We start from the raw sequence: 15,012 nt of genomic DNA on the forward strand, positions 1-15,012 counted from the left end.
CTGCACTAGTAATCCTGGATGAGAGAGAGAGAGAGAGAGAGAGAAACCCTGATACTGCACTAGTAATCCTGGATGAGAGAGAGAGAGAGAAACCCTGATACTGCACTAGTAATCCTGGATGAGAGAGAGAGAAACCCTGATACTGCACTAGTAATCCTGGATGAGAGAGAGAGAAACCCTGATACTGCACTAGTAATCCTGGATGAGAGAGAGAGAAACCCTGATACTGCACTAGTAATCCAGGATGAGAGAGAGAGAAACCCTGATACTGCACTAGTAATCCAGGATGAGAGAGAGAGAGAGAGAGAAACCCTGATACTGCACTAGTAATCCTGGATGAGAGAGAGAGAAACCCTGATACTGCACTAGTAATCCTGGATGAGAGAGAGAAACCCTGATACTGCACTAGTAATCCTGGATGAGAGAGAGAAACCCTGATACTGCACTAGTAATCCTGGATGAGAGAGAGAAACCCTGATACTGCACTAGTAATCCTGGATGAGAGAGATTGCGCTGCTGGCAGGTTGGCATGGCTCTATCCATTCCTCACGTACCATGTCGTACCATGTCTGTGATTGGAGCACATGGCTGTGGAGCTGGCGGGGGCTGACCATGCCCTCTGTTTCCAGGCTGCTTCTCAAATGGCACAACTAGGTCAAAACCTAGTGCACTATATAGAATAATATATATAGGTTATATAGAGGACCATGTGAGGATGCAGCCCTGGTGGTTGAGGCTGCTGCCCACATAACACATTCCTGCCTTCCTGCTTCCATTCTCCTCCCCTCGCTCCCCTGCTTGTCCTCTTCTCCTCCCCTCCCCTCTCTCCCCTGCTTGTCCTCTTCTCCTCCCCTCCCCTCTCTCCCCTGCTTGTCCTCTTCTCCTCCCCTCCCCTCGCTCCCCTGCTTGTCCTCTTCTCCTCCCCTCCCCTCTCTCCCCTGCTTGTCCTCTTCTCCTCCCCTCCCCTCTCTCCCCTGCTTGTCCTCTTCTCCTCCCCTCCCCTCGCTCCCCTGCTTGTCCTCTTCTCCTCCCCTCCCCTCGCTCCCCTGCTTGTCCTCTTCTCCTCCCCTCCCCTCGCTCCCCTGCTTGTCCTCTTCTCCTCCCCTCCCATCTCTCTGCCTTGGTGGAGATCAGGAGAAACTCTCTAAATAGGAGTGGATGTATTGATGATAGATGGACAGTAAGGCTGAGGCAGCAGACCTCACTGTGGATCAGCACATATATGTTTTTATTAACTACTACACTAAGGGATGGTACATTTCATGCTAACATTTATTAATTCATTTGTGTTGGGAGCTCATTATCAGTTTTTTAAGTTAGAACGTTAGCAAGCTAAATGTCCCTTACCTTGAGCTAAGAGCTCCTGGGGGCATGTAAGCTAAATGTCCCTTACCTTGAGCTAAGAGCTCCTGGGGGCATGTAAGCTAAATGTCCCTTACCTTGAGCTAAGAGCTCCTGGGGGCATGTAAGCTAAATGTCCCTTACCTTGAGCTAAGAGCTCCTGGGGGCATGTAAGCTAAATGTCCCTTACCTTGAGCTAAGAGCTCCTGGGGGCATGTAAGCTAAATGTCCCTTACCTTGAGCTAAGAGCTCCTGGGGGCATGTAAGCCCTCGTGGGGCATTTAAGCCCTGAACAATGCCTGACAGGCAGCCGTGTCTCCCAGGAGGTGTGACACCCCCAAGACCACAGCCAATCGCATGCAGGCAACAACACAGCTAGTCTTATGAGTGAGCGAACTCATTTTAGTTAGGTAGTCATATTAGCTCTCTATCTATGCTGGTTGTTAGCATGCATAACTGATAGGCATATAATTGTAAGGGACACTCCATGTTTTACATTTACATTTTAGTCATTTAGCAGACGCTCTTATCCAGAGCAACTTACAGTAGTGAATGCATACATTTCATACATTTTTTTTCTTCCCCCCCATACTGGTCCCCCGTGGGAATCGAACCCACAACCCTGGCGTTGCAAACACCATGCTCTACCAACTGAGCCACACGGGACTACTAGATAGTATTCACATGTACAGAGTGGGTGAGCTCCATTGCTGGCAGGCTGATCAGATTCAGTAGAAGCCTCAGAGGCTGATAAATCAGGATTGTGCCTTGTAAGCGGTTTCATAGGTAAAGCTCCTTGAAGACAGATTAGCAGTCAAAGTGCTTTTAATATGCAGATGCATATCTGATCCAGGGCGAAGCTCGATTCCTGGCAGGCTGATCAGATTCAACAGCAGCCTCGTAGGCTGATTAAATCAGGATGGTGCTGGATAAAATGCCCTACGAGCGCATTGGGATCACAGGGCTCCTCGATGAGGTGGCTACTTTTGGATGATCTCGTGATAACGACAAAACGTTTGTTACGTAGTGAGAAGTCGTGATCTTGAAATAACAAAGGAATTACATTTTTTTTTACAAATTACGTACCATGGTGTTAGGCAGAGCAGAACCCTGTTGATGTGAATGGGGCCATGCTCGTACCCTGTTGATGTGAACGGGGCCATGCTCGTACCCTGTTGATGTGAACGGGGCCATGCTCGTACCCCGTTGATGTGAACGGGGCCATGCTCATACCCCGTTGATGTGAACGGGGCCATGCTCGTACCCTGTTGATGTGAATGGGGCCATGCTCATACCCCGTTGATGTGAATGGGGCCATGCTCGTACCCTGTTGATGTGAATGGGGCCATGCTCGCACCCCGTTGATGTGAACGGGGCCATGCTCGTACCCCGTTGATGTGAACGGGGCCATGCTCATACCCCGTTGATGTGAATGGGGCCATGCTCTTACCCTGTTGATGTGAACGGGGCCATGCTCGTACCCTGTTGATGTGAATGGGGCCATGCTCATACCCTGTTGATGTGAATGGGGCCATGCTCTTACCCTGTTGATGTGAACGGGGCCATGCTCGTACCCTGTTGATGTGAACGGGGCCATGCTCGTACCCTGTTGATGTGAACGGGGCCATGCTCGTACCCTGTTGATGTGAATGGGGCCATGCTCTTCCTTCCGTTTCCTTTAGTCCAGGATCAGCGCCTAGTGCTTGTTAACAGCCTGGTAATCTTGGGCGGTATCCAGATTTTCTCATACTGGGATTTACGGTAATACCGGCAAAGCACACAAGGGGCTGCTAAAAACATAACAAAAGCCCATTGAGCCTCTAACAGAATGCAACAACAAAAAAATTGCACAAACTAATAGCCAAATCGCATAGACCCTCTTAATTAAATGCTAATGAGTGAAAACAAACTAATAGCCAAATCGCATAGACCCTCTTAATTAAATGCTAATGAGTGAAAACAAACTAATAGCCAAATCGCGTAGACCCTCTTAATTAAATGCTAATGAGTGAAAACAAACTAATAGCCAAATCGCGTAGACCCTCTTAATTAAATGCTAATGAGTGAAAACAAACTAATAGCCAAATCGCATAGACCCTCTTAATTAAATGCTAATGAGTGAAAACAAACTAATAGCCAAATCGCATAGACCCTCTTAATTAAATGCTAATGAGTGAAAACAAACTAATAGCCAAATCGCATAGACCCTCTTAATTAAATGCTAATGAGTGAAAACAAACTAATAGCCAAATCGCATAGACCCTCTTAATTAAATGCTAATGAGTGAAAACAAACTAATAGCCAAATCGCATAGACCCTCTTAATTAAATGCTAATGAGTGAAAACAAACTAATAGCCAAATCGCATAGACCCTCTTAATTAAATGCTAATGAGTGAAAACAAACTAATAGCCAAATCGCATAGACCCTCTTTATTAAATGCTAATGAGTGAAAACAAACTAATAGCCAAATTGCATAGACCCTCTTAATTAAATGCTGATGACTGAAAACAAACTAATAGCCAAATCGCATAGACCCTCTTAATTAAATGCTAATGAGTGAAAACAAACTAATAGCCAAATCGCATAGACCCTCTTAATTAAATGCTAATGAGTGAAAACAAACTAATAGCCAAATCGCATAGACCCTCTTAATTAAATGCTAATGAGTGAAAACAAACTAATAGCCAAATCGCATAGACCCTCTTAATTAAATGCTAATGAGTGAAAACAAACTAATAGCCAAATCGCATAGACCCTCTTAATTAAATGCTAATGACTGAAAACAAACTAATAGCCAAATCACATAGACCCTCTTAATTAAATGCTAATGAGTGAAAACAAACTAATTACAAGAACAGAGACTCGACCAATAGATATAGAATGATATTGATTCGCCAGCTCGCTTTACAAACAAACACGTGACTGGCTCAACTTTTCTACGGTTTTTATCATTTTAAATAATAAAGTATCAGCCGATATGAAAATGTATTGAAAAACTAAATAACCCGCTATATGGTATACCGCCTACGACCTGGGAATGTGTTAGGAGCCCTCCATAAGACAGACCAAACAATGACAGCACTCCGTCACCACAGACAGGTAGGCTCGGGGGCAGACAGACAGACAGGTAGGCTGGGGGGCGGTCAGACAGACAGGTAGGCTGGGGGGCAGACAGACAGACAGGTAGGCTGGGGGGGGCGGTCAGACAGACAGACAGGTAGGCTGGGGGGCAGTCAGTCAGACAGACAGGTAGGCTGGGGGGCAGACAGACAGACAGGTAGGCTGGGGGCAGTCAGTCAGACAGACAGACAGGTAGTCTGGGGGCAGACAGACAGACAGGTAGGCTGGGGGGCAGTCAGACAGACAGACAGACAGACAGACAGACAGGTAGGCTAGGGGGCAGGCAGACAGACAGACAGACAGACAGACAGACAGACAGACAGACAGACAGACTGGGGGGCAGACAGACAGACAGGTAGGCTGGGGGGCGGTCAGACAGACAGACAGGTAGGCTGGGGGGCGGTCAGACAGACAGACAGGTAGGCTGGGGGGCGGTCAGACAGACAGACAGGTAGGCTGGGGGGAGGTCAGACAGACAGACAGGTAGGCTGGGGGGGCGGTCAGACAGGTAGGCTGGGGCGCGGTCAGACAGACAGACAGACAGACAGACAGACAGGATCATATCACGGTTGGTTAAACTAACGTAACTTCTTCTGAAATAAATGTGGTGCAGTTTTGTAGAGATTCTGTGATTCAGGCTCCCGAGTGGCGCAATGGTGACGCCAGGGTCAGCACAGACCCCGGTTCGATCCCGGGCTGTATCACAACCGGCCGTGATCGGGAGTCCCATAGGGCGGCGCACAATTGGCCCAGCGTCGTCCTGGTTAGAGTTTGGCCAATGTAGGCTGTCATGGTAAATAATAATTTGTTCTTAACTGACTTGCCTAGTTAAATAAAGGTTAGATTTTAAAAAATACCTAATGTTTTTTTGGCACATGACAATTGTCCTTTTTTAACCTTGTGAGTGGTTTGTCTCAACAGGAGATAGCCTTGCTATCACGTATACACAGTATTCTCTCTTATCTGATTTATTACAGCTTCCAGATTAGTAGTTTAACGCCTCATTGGTGACAGACAGAGGGCAACGTCTAGGGATGTTATGTCATATGGCATAGTTTTACAGTCCTAAACTAACTTGCCCTACAATAAAAGTAGGTGCAGTTTTCCAGCACGAAGTCTGTAGTTCTTCAGATACCCAGGTTAATTCTGGGTAATGACTTCACCTCCACTCTGCTGCTGTACCTGAACAAGTAGTGTGTTACTGATTTAGGTATATTTGATTGATGTGGCATTACCATGGAGCCCTGTGTGTGTGTGTGTGTGTGTGTGTGTGTGTGTGGGTGTGTGTGCGCGCCTGTGCGTGTGTATGCGCGTGTGTGTGTGTTTATGTGTGTGCACCAACTTCTGTTTCTCGTTCTCTCAATTCAAAATGTGTTTTATTCGTCACAACAGGACTAACTAAATGTGTTTTATTCGTCACAACAGGACTAACTAAATGCAGAGAGGAAGAAAATAGAGAAATAATACAACAGTAAAACGTGTAATTATAGATACACAATGAGTGACGATAACTTGGCACTGAGTTCTCAAAACATTAGGAACATCTGCTCTTTCCATGACAGAGGGTAGTGCGTATGGCCCAGCACATCACTGGGGGCCAAGCTTCCTGCCATCCAGGACCTCTATACCAAGCTTCCTGCCATCCAGGACCTTTATACCAAGCTTCCTGCCATCCAGGACCTCTATACCAAGCTTCCTGCCATCCAGGACCTCTATACCAAGCTTCCTGCCATCCAGGACCTCTATACCAAGCTTCCTGCCATCCAGGACCTCTATACCAAGCTTCCTGCCATCCAGGACCTCTATACCAAGCTTCCTGCGATCCAGGACCTCTATACCAAGCTTCCTGCCATCCAGGACCTCTATACCAAGCTTCCTGCCATCCAGGACCTCTATACCAAGCTTCCTGCCATCCAGGACCTCTATACAAAGCTTCCTGCCATCCAGGACCTCTATACCAGGCGGTGTCAGAGGAAAGCCCAAAAAATTGTCATAGACTCCAGACATCCAAGTCATAGACTGTTCTCTCTGCTTCCGCACGGCAAGCGGTAACGGAGGGTAAAGTCCAGGACCAAAAGGCTCCTGAACAGCTTCTACCCCCAAGCCATAAGACTGCTGAACAATTAATCAAATGGCCACCGGACTATTTACATTGACCCCCCCCCCCCTCCATTTGTTTTGTACACTGTTGGTTAAGGGCTTGTAAGTAAGCATTTCACGGCAAGGTCTACACTTGTTGTATTCGGTGCATCTGACCATTTTTTTTTTTTGACAGACTGACCAGGTGATTACAGGTGAAAGCTATGATCCCTTATTGATGTCACTTGTTAAATCCACTTCAATCAGTGTAGATGAAGGGGAGGAGACATGGTTAAATAACGATTTTTAAGCCTTGAGATAATTGAGACATGGATTGTGTATGTGTGTCATTCAGAGGGTGAAGGGGCAAGACAAAAGATTTAAGTGCCTTTGAACGGGGTATGGTAGTAGGTGCCAGACGCACCGGTTTGAGTCAAGAACTGCAACGCTGCTGGGTTTTTCATGCTCAACAGTTTCCCATGTGTACCAAGAATGGTCCACCACCCAAAGGACATCCAGCCAACTTGACACAACTGTGGGGAAGCATTGGAGTCAACATTGGCCAGGATCCCTGTGGAACGGCTTTCAACACCTTGTAGAGTCCATTTCCTAACAAATTGAGGCTGTTCTGAGGGCAAAAGGGAATGCAACTCAATATCAGGAAGTTGTTCCTAATGTTTTGTACACTCAGTGTACAAGGGGTACCAGTGCTGAGTCAATGTGCAGGGGTATGAGTTAATTGAGGTAGATGTACGTATAACTAGGAATAAACAGTAGCAGCAGCAGTGATGAGTCAAAGTTGGTGCAAAAGGGTCAATGCAGTTAGTCCAGGTAGCTATTTGGTTAACTATTTAGCAGTCTTATGGCTTAGGGTTAGAAGTTGTTCACGGTCCTGCTGGTTCCAGACTTGGTGCATCGGTACCGCTTGTCGTGTGGTGGCAGAGAGAACAGTCTATGACTTCTGTGGCTGGAGTCTTTGACAATTTTTAGAGCCTTCCTCTGGTATCGAGGTCCTGGGTGGCATGGAGTACAGCCCCTGTGATGTACTGGGCCGTAAACACTACCCTCTGTAGCGCGTACGGCAGTCAAATGCCAGGCGGTTTGTCATACCAGGCGGTTTGCCATACCAGGCGGTTTGCCATACCAGGTGGTTTGCCATATCAGGCGGTGTTGCAGCCAGTCCAGTGGCACCATTTACAGCATCTTTAGAACTGTTTGAGGATCTGAGGGCCCATGCCAAGTCTTTTCAGCCTCCTGAGAGTGAATAGGCGTTGTCGTGCCCTCTCCACGACTGTTGGTGTGTTTGGACCATGATAGATCCTTAGGGAGTTGTACATCGACCCCCTCCACTACAGCCCCGTTGGTGCTCGTCCCTGTAGTCCAGGATCAGCTCATTTGTCTTGCTAATGTTGATTGAGAGGTTGTTGTCATGACACCACACTGTCAGGTCACTGACATCCTCCTTATAGGTTGTGTCATCGTTGTCGGTGTTCAGGCCTACCGCCGTCTTGTCTTGTCGGCAAACGTAATGATGGTGTTTGAGTGATGCGTGGCCACACAGTCGTGGGTGAACAGGAAGCACGGGAGGGGACTTAAGCACACACCCCTGAGGGGCCCCACGTGTTGAGGGTCTCCGTGGCAGATGTGTTGCTACCTACCCTCACCACCTGGGGGCAGCCCGTCAGGAAGTCCAGGATACAGTTGCAGAGGGAGGTGTTCAGTCCCAGGGTCCTTAGCTCAGTGATGAGCTTGGATGGCACTGTGGTGTTGAACGGTGAGCTGTAAGTCAATGCACAGCATTCTCACGTAGGTGTTCCTTTTGTCCAAGTAGGACAAAAGGGTAGTGTGGAGTACAATAGAGATTGCATCATCTGGATCTTTTGTGGAGGTATGCAAATTGGGTCCAGGGTGTCTGGGATGATGGTGTTGATGTGAGCCATGACCAGCCTTTCAAAGCATTTCATGGCTACAGATGTGAATGCTAGACGAGTTACCTTAGTGTTCTTGGGCACAGGGACTATGGTGGTCTGCTTGAAACATGTAGGTATTACAGACTGAGTCAGGGACATGTTGAAAATGTCAGTGACGAGACTTGCCATCTGATCAGTGCATGCTCTTAGTACGCGTCCTGGTAATCCACCTGGCCCCGCGGTCTTGTTAATGTTAACATGTTTAAAGGTCTTACTCACATTAGCTACAGAGAGCGAGATAACAGTCGTCCGGAACAGCTGGTGCTCTCATGCTTGGTTCAGTGTTGATTGCCTCGAAGCGAGCATAGAAGGCATTTAGCTCATCTGCTGGGCTTGCGTCACTGGACAGCTCGCGGCTGCGTTTCCCAATGTAATCCGTGATAGTTTGCGAGCCCTGTCACATCCGACGAGCGTCAGAGCTGGTGGGGTAGGATTTGATCTTAGTCCTGTATTGATGCTTTGCCTGCTTGATGGCATAGCAGGAATTTTTTATTAGCGTCCTGGTTAGTGTCCCGTCCTTGGAAGCGGCAGCTATAGCCTTTAGCTCAGTGCGGATGTTGCCTGTAATCCATGGCTTCTGGTTGGGAAATGTATGTACTGTCACTTTGGGGATGGCACCGTCGATGCACTTATTAATGAAACTGGTGACTGATGTGGTAAACTCCTCAATACCATCAGATAAGTCCCGGAACACATTCCATAGTCTGTGCTCGCAAAACAGTTAGATTTGCCAAATGGAGGGTGAGGGAGAGCTTTGTATGTGTCTCTGTATGTGTGTGGAGTAAAGGTGTGAATGAAACAATGGTGACAGACAGAGGGCAACATCTAGGGATGTTGTATCGTGTGTGTTGACGTGGCAATACCCTGCAGCCGTGTGTGTGTGTGTGTGTGTGTGTGTGTGTGTGTGTGTGTGTGTGTGTGTGTGTGTGTGTGTGTGTGTGTGTGTGTGTGTGTGTGTGTGTGTGTTAGCTGCAACCCGACCCTTCATTCTGGGGCTGGGCTGCACCTAGTTCTCTCTCTGGTTTCTATTATGGTGTTAGTCAGTCAGGGCAGACCTGGGCCCTCGGGCTTAGGGGTGAGGGACACATGAAAACAAGCAACCTTTGTCACAAAACCCTGTAACGTGGAAACGAGGGTAATATTTCCCTCCCTAGTCAGATCAGCAGCAAAACCATGAAAATGTAGACTTGTTGAATTGTAAAACAAACTGCTCTGTGTTGTTGACTGGAGTTCAGACGACAGGCAGCGGGGCCATTTTCTCCTTCTCAAAACAAAGAGCCCTTATCCTGTCAGTCAGACGGCTGTGGGCTGGAAGCCTGCTACTGCCCGTCTCTCTCCCTCTGTCGTGTTCCCTGCTGCAGTTACTCTCCTGTTAGCTGTCCCTGTCTGTCTGCATGAGCTCCATGACTACAGCTTTAGCCCCACGACTACAGCGCCACGACTACAGCTTTAGCCCCACGACTACAGCGCCACGACTACAGTGCCACGACTACAGCTTTAGCCCCACGACTACAGCACCACGACTACAGCTTTAGCCCCGACTACAGCGCCACAACTACAGCTTTAGCCCCACGACTACAGCTTTAGCCCCCGACTACAGCGCCACAACTACAGCTTTAGCCCCCGACTACAGCGCCACAACTACAGCTTTAGCCCCACGACTACAGCGCCACGACTACAGCTTTAGCCCCACGACTACAGCGCCACGACTACAGCTTTAGCCCCACGACTACAGCGCCACGACTACAGCTTTAGCCCCACGACTACAGCGCTACAGCTTTAGCCTCATGACTACAGCGCCACAACTACAGCTTTAGCCCCACGACTACAGCGCCACGACTACAGCTTTAGCCCCACGACTACAGCTTTAGCCCCACGACTACAGCTCCACGACTACAGCTTTAGCACCACGACTACAGCTTTAGCACCACGACTACAGCTTTAGCGCCACGACTACAGCTTTAGCACCACAACTACAGCTTTAGCACCACAACTACAGCTTTAGCACCACGACTACAGCTTTAGCACCACGACTACAGCTTTAGCACCACAACTACAGCTTTAGCACCACGACTACAGCTTTAGCACCACGACTACAGCACCACGACTACAGCTTTAGCACCACGACTACAGCTTTAGCCCCACGACTACAGCTTTAGCACCACGACTACAGCTTTAGCACCACGACTACAGCTTTAGCACCACGACTACAGCTTTAGCGCCACGACTACAGCTTTAGCGCCACGACTACAGCTTTAGCGCCACGACTACAGCTTTAGCGCCACGACTACAGCTTTAGCACCACGACTACAGCTTTAGCACCACGACTACAGCGCCACGACTACAGCACCACGACTACAGCTTTAGCGCCACGACTACAGCTTTAGCACCACGACTACAGCTTTAGCGCCACGACTACATGAAACGGAGGGCCGAGTACACCCCCATCCACATCAACAGGTGGAGAGCTTCAAGTTCCTCAGTGTCCACATCACTAAGGAGCTATCATGGTCCACACACACCAACACAGTCGTGAAGAGGGCACGACAACGCCCCTTCCCCCCGATGCACCAGTCTGGAACCAACAGGATCCTGAACAGCTTCTACCCCCAAGCTATTAGACTGCTAAATAGTTAGTTAAATAGTTAACCAATAACTACCTGGAATATTTTCATTGACCCTTTTTGCACCAACCTCTTGACTTGTAACTGTTTATTATCTATCCTGTTGCCTAGCCACTTTACCCCTACCTATATGAACATATCTACCTCATGTATATTGTTCTGTCCTTGAGCTGTTCTTGTCTTCTAATGTTTTGTGTGGATTTCTATTTGTCTCTCTGCATTGTTGCGAAGGGCCCGTAAGTAAGTATTTCACTGTTAGTCTACACCTGTTGTTTACAAAGCATGTGACAAATAACATTTGATTTGATGACTTCATCTTCAGCTCCATGACTTTAGCCGTCTTGGTTGAGCTGTGCTGAGTTGCTGTGTAGCAGTGTGCTCGGGTTTGTGGCTAGATCTCTCTCCTCTCCTGTACTGACAGTAAGGAGTAGGAAGGCCTGTATTGTCGCTGGAACTACTGTTGTTGCTGCTGGGGTCTCCACTAACAGTGTGTTATCATGGCTTCCCCCAGCCAACTGGACAGTAGAGAGGAGATGTTCTCATGGCTTCCCCCAGCCAACTGGACAGTAGAGAGGAGATGTTCTCATGGCTTCCCCCAGCCAACTGGACAGTAGAGAGGAGATGTTCTCTCAGTAGAGAGGAGATGTTCTCATGGCTTCCCCCAGCCAACTGGACAGTAGAGAGGAGATGTTCTCATGGCTTCCCCCAGCCAACTGGACAGTAGAGAGGAGATGTTCTCATGGCTTCCCCCAGCCAACTGGACAGTAGAGAGGAGATGTTCTCATGGCTTCCCCCAGCCAACTGGACAGTAGAGAGGAGATGTTCTCATGGCTTCCCCCAGCCAACTGGACAGTAGAGAGATGTTCTCATGGCTTCCCCCAGCCAACTGGACAGTAGAGAGGAGATGTTCTCATGGCTTCCCCCAGCCAACTGGACAGTAGAGAGATGTTCTCATGGCTTCCCCCAGCCAACTGGACAGTAGAGAGATGTTCTCATGGCTTCCCCAGCCAACTGGACAGTAGAGAGGAGATGTTCTCATGGCTTCCCCAGCCAACTGAACAGTAGAGAGGAGATATTCTCATGGCTTCCCCCAGCCAACTGGACAGTAGAGAGGAGATGTTCTCATGGCTTCCCCCAGCCAACTGAACAGTAGAGAGGAGATGTTCTCTCAGTAGAGAGGAGATGTTCTCATGGCTTCCCCCAGCCAACTGGACAGTAGAGAGGAGATGTTCTCATGGCTTCCCCCAGCCAACTGGACAGTAGAGAGGAGATGTTCTCATGGCTTCCCCCAGCCAACTGGACAGTAGAGAGGAGATGTTATCATGGCTTCCCCAGCCAACTGGACAGTAGAGAGGAGATGTTCTCATGGCTTCCCCCAGCCAACTGGACAGTAGAGAAGAGATGTTCTCTCAGTAGAGAGGAGATGTTCTCATGGCTTCCCCCAGCCAACTGGACAGTAGAGAGGAGATGTTCTCATGGCTTCCCCCAGCCAACTGGACAGTAGAGAGGAGATGTTCTCATGGCTTCCCCCAGCCAACTGGACAGTAGAGAGGAGATGTTCTCTCAGTAGAGAGGAGATGTTCTCAAAGCCTTTGCTTGGAAGTGTACTTCGCCAGACTGCCATATTGCATCTCCATCCCAAAGCCCTTGCTTGGAAGTGTACTTCGCCAGACTGCCAAGAACCTTGCCCTCATCCAGGCCAAGGTGGCGAGACACAGTAGTGATGACACCATAGGTCTTGTTGATATCTGCACTAGACAGGATGCTCTTGCCATTATACTCGGGGTCCAACATGTAAGCTGCGGCGTGTATGGGCTTCAGGCAGAAGTCTTCACGCTTTTTGATGTATTTCAGAACTGCAGTTTTCTCTGCTTGGAGTAACAGTGAAGTGGGCAGGGCAGTATGGATTTATTCTCTTACATCTGCAAGCAGAGTCTGAACATCAGACCTTTTTTGGAACAACCATTATTTCTGTTTTACTGAAATGTTATTTCAGGGCCCAGGTCTGACAGAATCTGTGCAGAAATCTAGGTGCTGCAGATCATCAGCAAACCGTAGACATGCGACTTCAGATTCTAGTAGGGTGAGGCCGGGTGCTGCAGACTGTTCTAGTGCCCTCGCCAATTCATTGATATATATATATATATATATGTTGAAGAGGGTGGGGCTTAAACTGCATCCCTGTCTCACCCCACGGCCCTGTGGAAAGAAATGTGTGTGTCTTTTGCCAATTTTAACAGCACACTTGTTGTTTGTGTACATGGCCTTGGGATGTCATATATGTTTCCCCCCCAACACCACTTTCCATCAATTTGTATAGCAGATCCTCATGCCAAATTGAGCCAAAAGCTTTTTGGAAATCAACAAAGCATGAGAATACTTTTTGCCTTTTGTTTTTTTGTCAATTACCGTGTGGTCTGCCGTACGGTAATTTGGTAAAAAGCCAATTTGACATTTGCTCAGTACATTGTTTTCACTTTGGAAAATGTACGAGTCTGCTGTTAATGATGATAACGTAGAGGATTTTCCCAGGTGGGCCAACTGGGGTTGTTGTTGAACTGAATATAGATGGGCCAACTGGGGTTGTTGAACTGAATATAGATGGGCCAACTGGGGTTGTTGTTGAACTGAATATAGATGGGCCAACTGGGGTTGTTGTTGAACTGAATATAGATGGGTCAACTGGGGTTGTTGTTGAACTGAATATAGATGGGTCAACTGGGGTTGTTGTTGAACTGAATATAGATGGGCCAACTGGGGTTGTTGTAGAACTGAATATAGATGGGTCAACTGGGGTTGTTGTTGAACTGAATATAGATGGGCCAACTGGGGTTGTTGTTGAACTGAATATAGATGGGCCAACTGGGCTTGTTGTTGAACTGAATATAGATGGGCCAACTGGGCTTGTTGTTGAACTGAATATAGATGGGCCAACTGGGGTTGTTGTAGAACTGAATATAGATGGGTCAACTGGGGTTGTTGTTGAACTGAATATAGATGGGCCAACTGGGGTTGTTGTAGAACTGAATATAGATGGGTCAACTGGGGTTGTTGTTGAACTGAATATAGATGGGCCAACTGGGGTTGTTGTTGAACTGAATATAGATGGGTCAACTGGGGTTGTTGTAGAACTGAATATAGATGGGCCAACTGGGGTTGTTGTTGAACTGAATATAGATGGGCCAACTGGGGTTGTTGTTGAACTGAATATAGATGGGCCAACTGGGGTTGTTGTTGAACTGAATATAGATGGGTCAACTGGGGTTGTTGTAGAACTGAATATAGATGGGTCAACTGGGGTTGTTGTTGAACTGAATATAGATGGGCCAACTGGGGTTGTTGTTGAACTGAATATAGATGGGCCAACTGGGGTTGTTGTTGAACTGAATATAGATGGGTCAACTGGGGTTGTTGTAGAACTGAATATAGATGGGCCAACTGGGGTTGTTGTTGAACTGAATATAGATGGGTCAACTGGGGTTGTTGTTGAACTGAATATAGATGGGTCAACTGGGGTTGTTGTAGAACTGAATATAGATGGGTCAACTGGGGTTGTTGTAGAACTGAATATAGATGGGTCAACTGGGGTTGTTGTTGAACTGAATATAGATGGGCCAACTGGGGTTGTTGTTGAACTGAATATAGATGGGCCAACTGGGGTTGTTGTTGAACTGAATATACAGCATTAGCTCTTTATCAGAGAGGGATTGGAAGGTTCCAGAAGACCATCTAAATGCAGTGTAGCGGTTTGGGACCTGCAGAGCCCTGTGGTTTGTATGACGCTGGCAGTATAGCAGGAGCAATGTTCATAACCTGTGGTTCTCCCTCTTCTACTCCCCCTGGGTATAGTGTGTGTGTGTGTGTGTGTGTGTGTGT

At 47.9% G+C, this 15,012-nt stretch overlaps 1 protein-coding gene across 2 annotated transcripts in view; it reads left to right on the plus strand.

The window, feature by feature from the left end:
* The window catches only part of vgll4b (vestigial-like family member 4b), a 192,360-nt gene that overhangs the window by 154,942 nt on the left and 22,406 nt on the right, over positions 1-15,012 (plus strand). The window lies entirely within an intron of this gene.

The sequence above is a fragment of the Salmo salar genome, chromosome ssa22 (genome assembly GCF_905237065.1).
Source record: "Salmo salar chromosome ssa22, Ssal_v3.1, whole genome shotgun sequence".
NCBI lineage: Eukaryota > Metazoa > Chordata > Actinopteri > Salmoniformes > Salmonidae > Salmo > Salmo salar.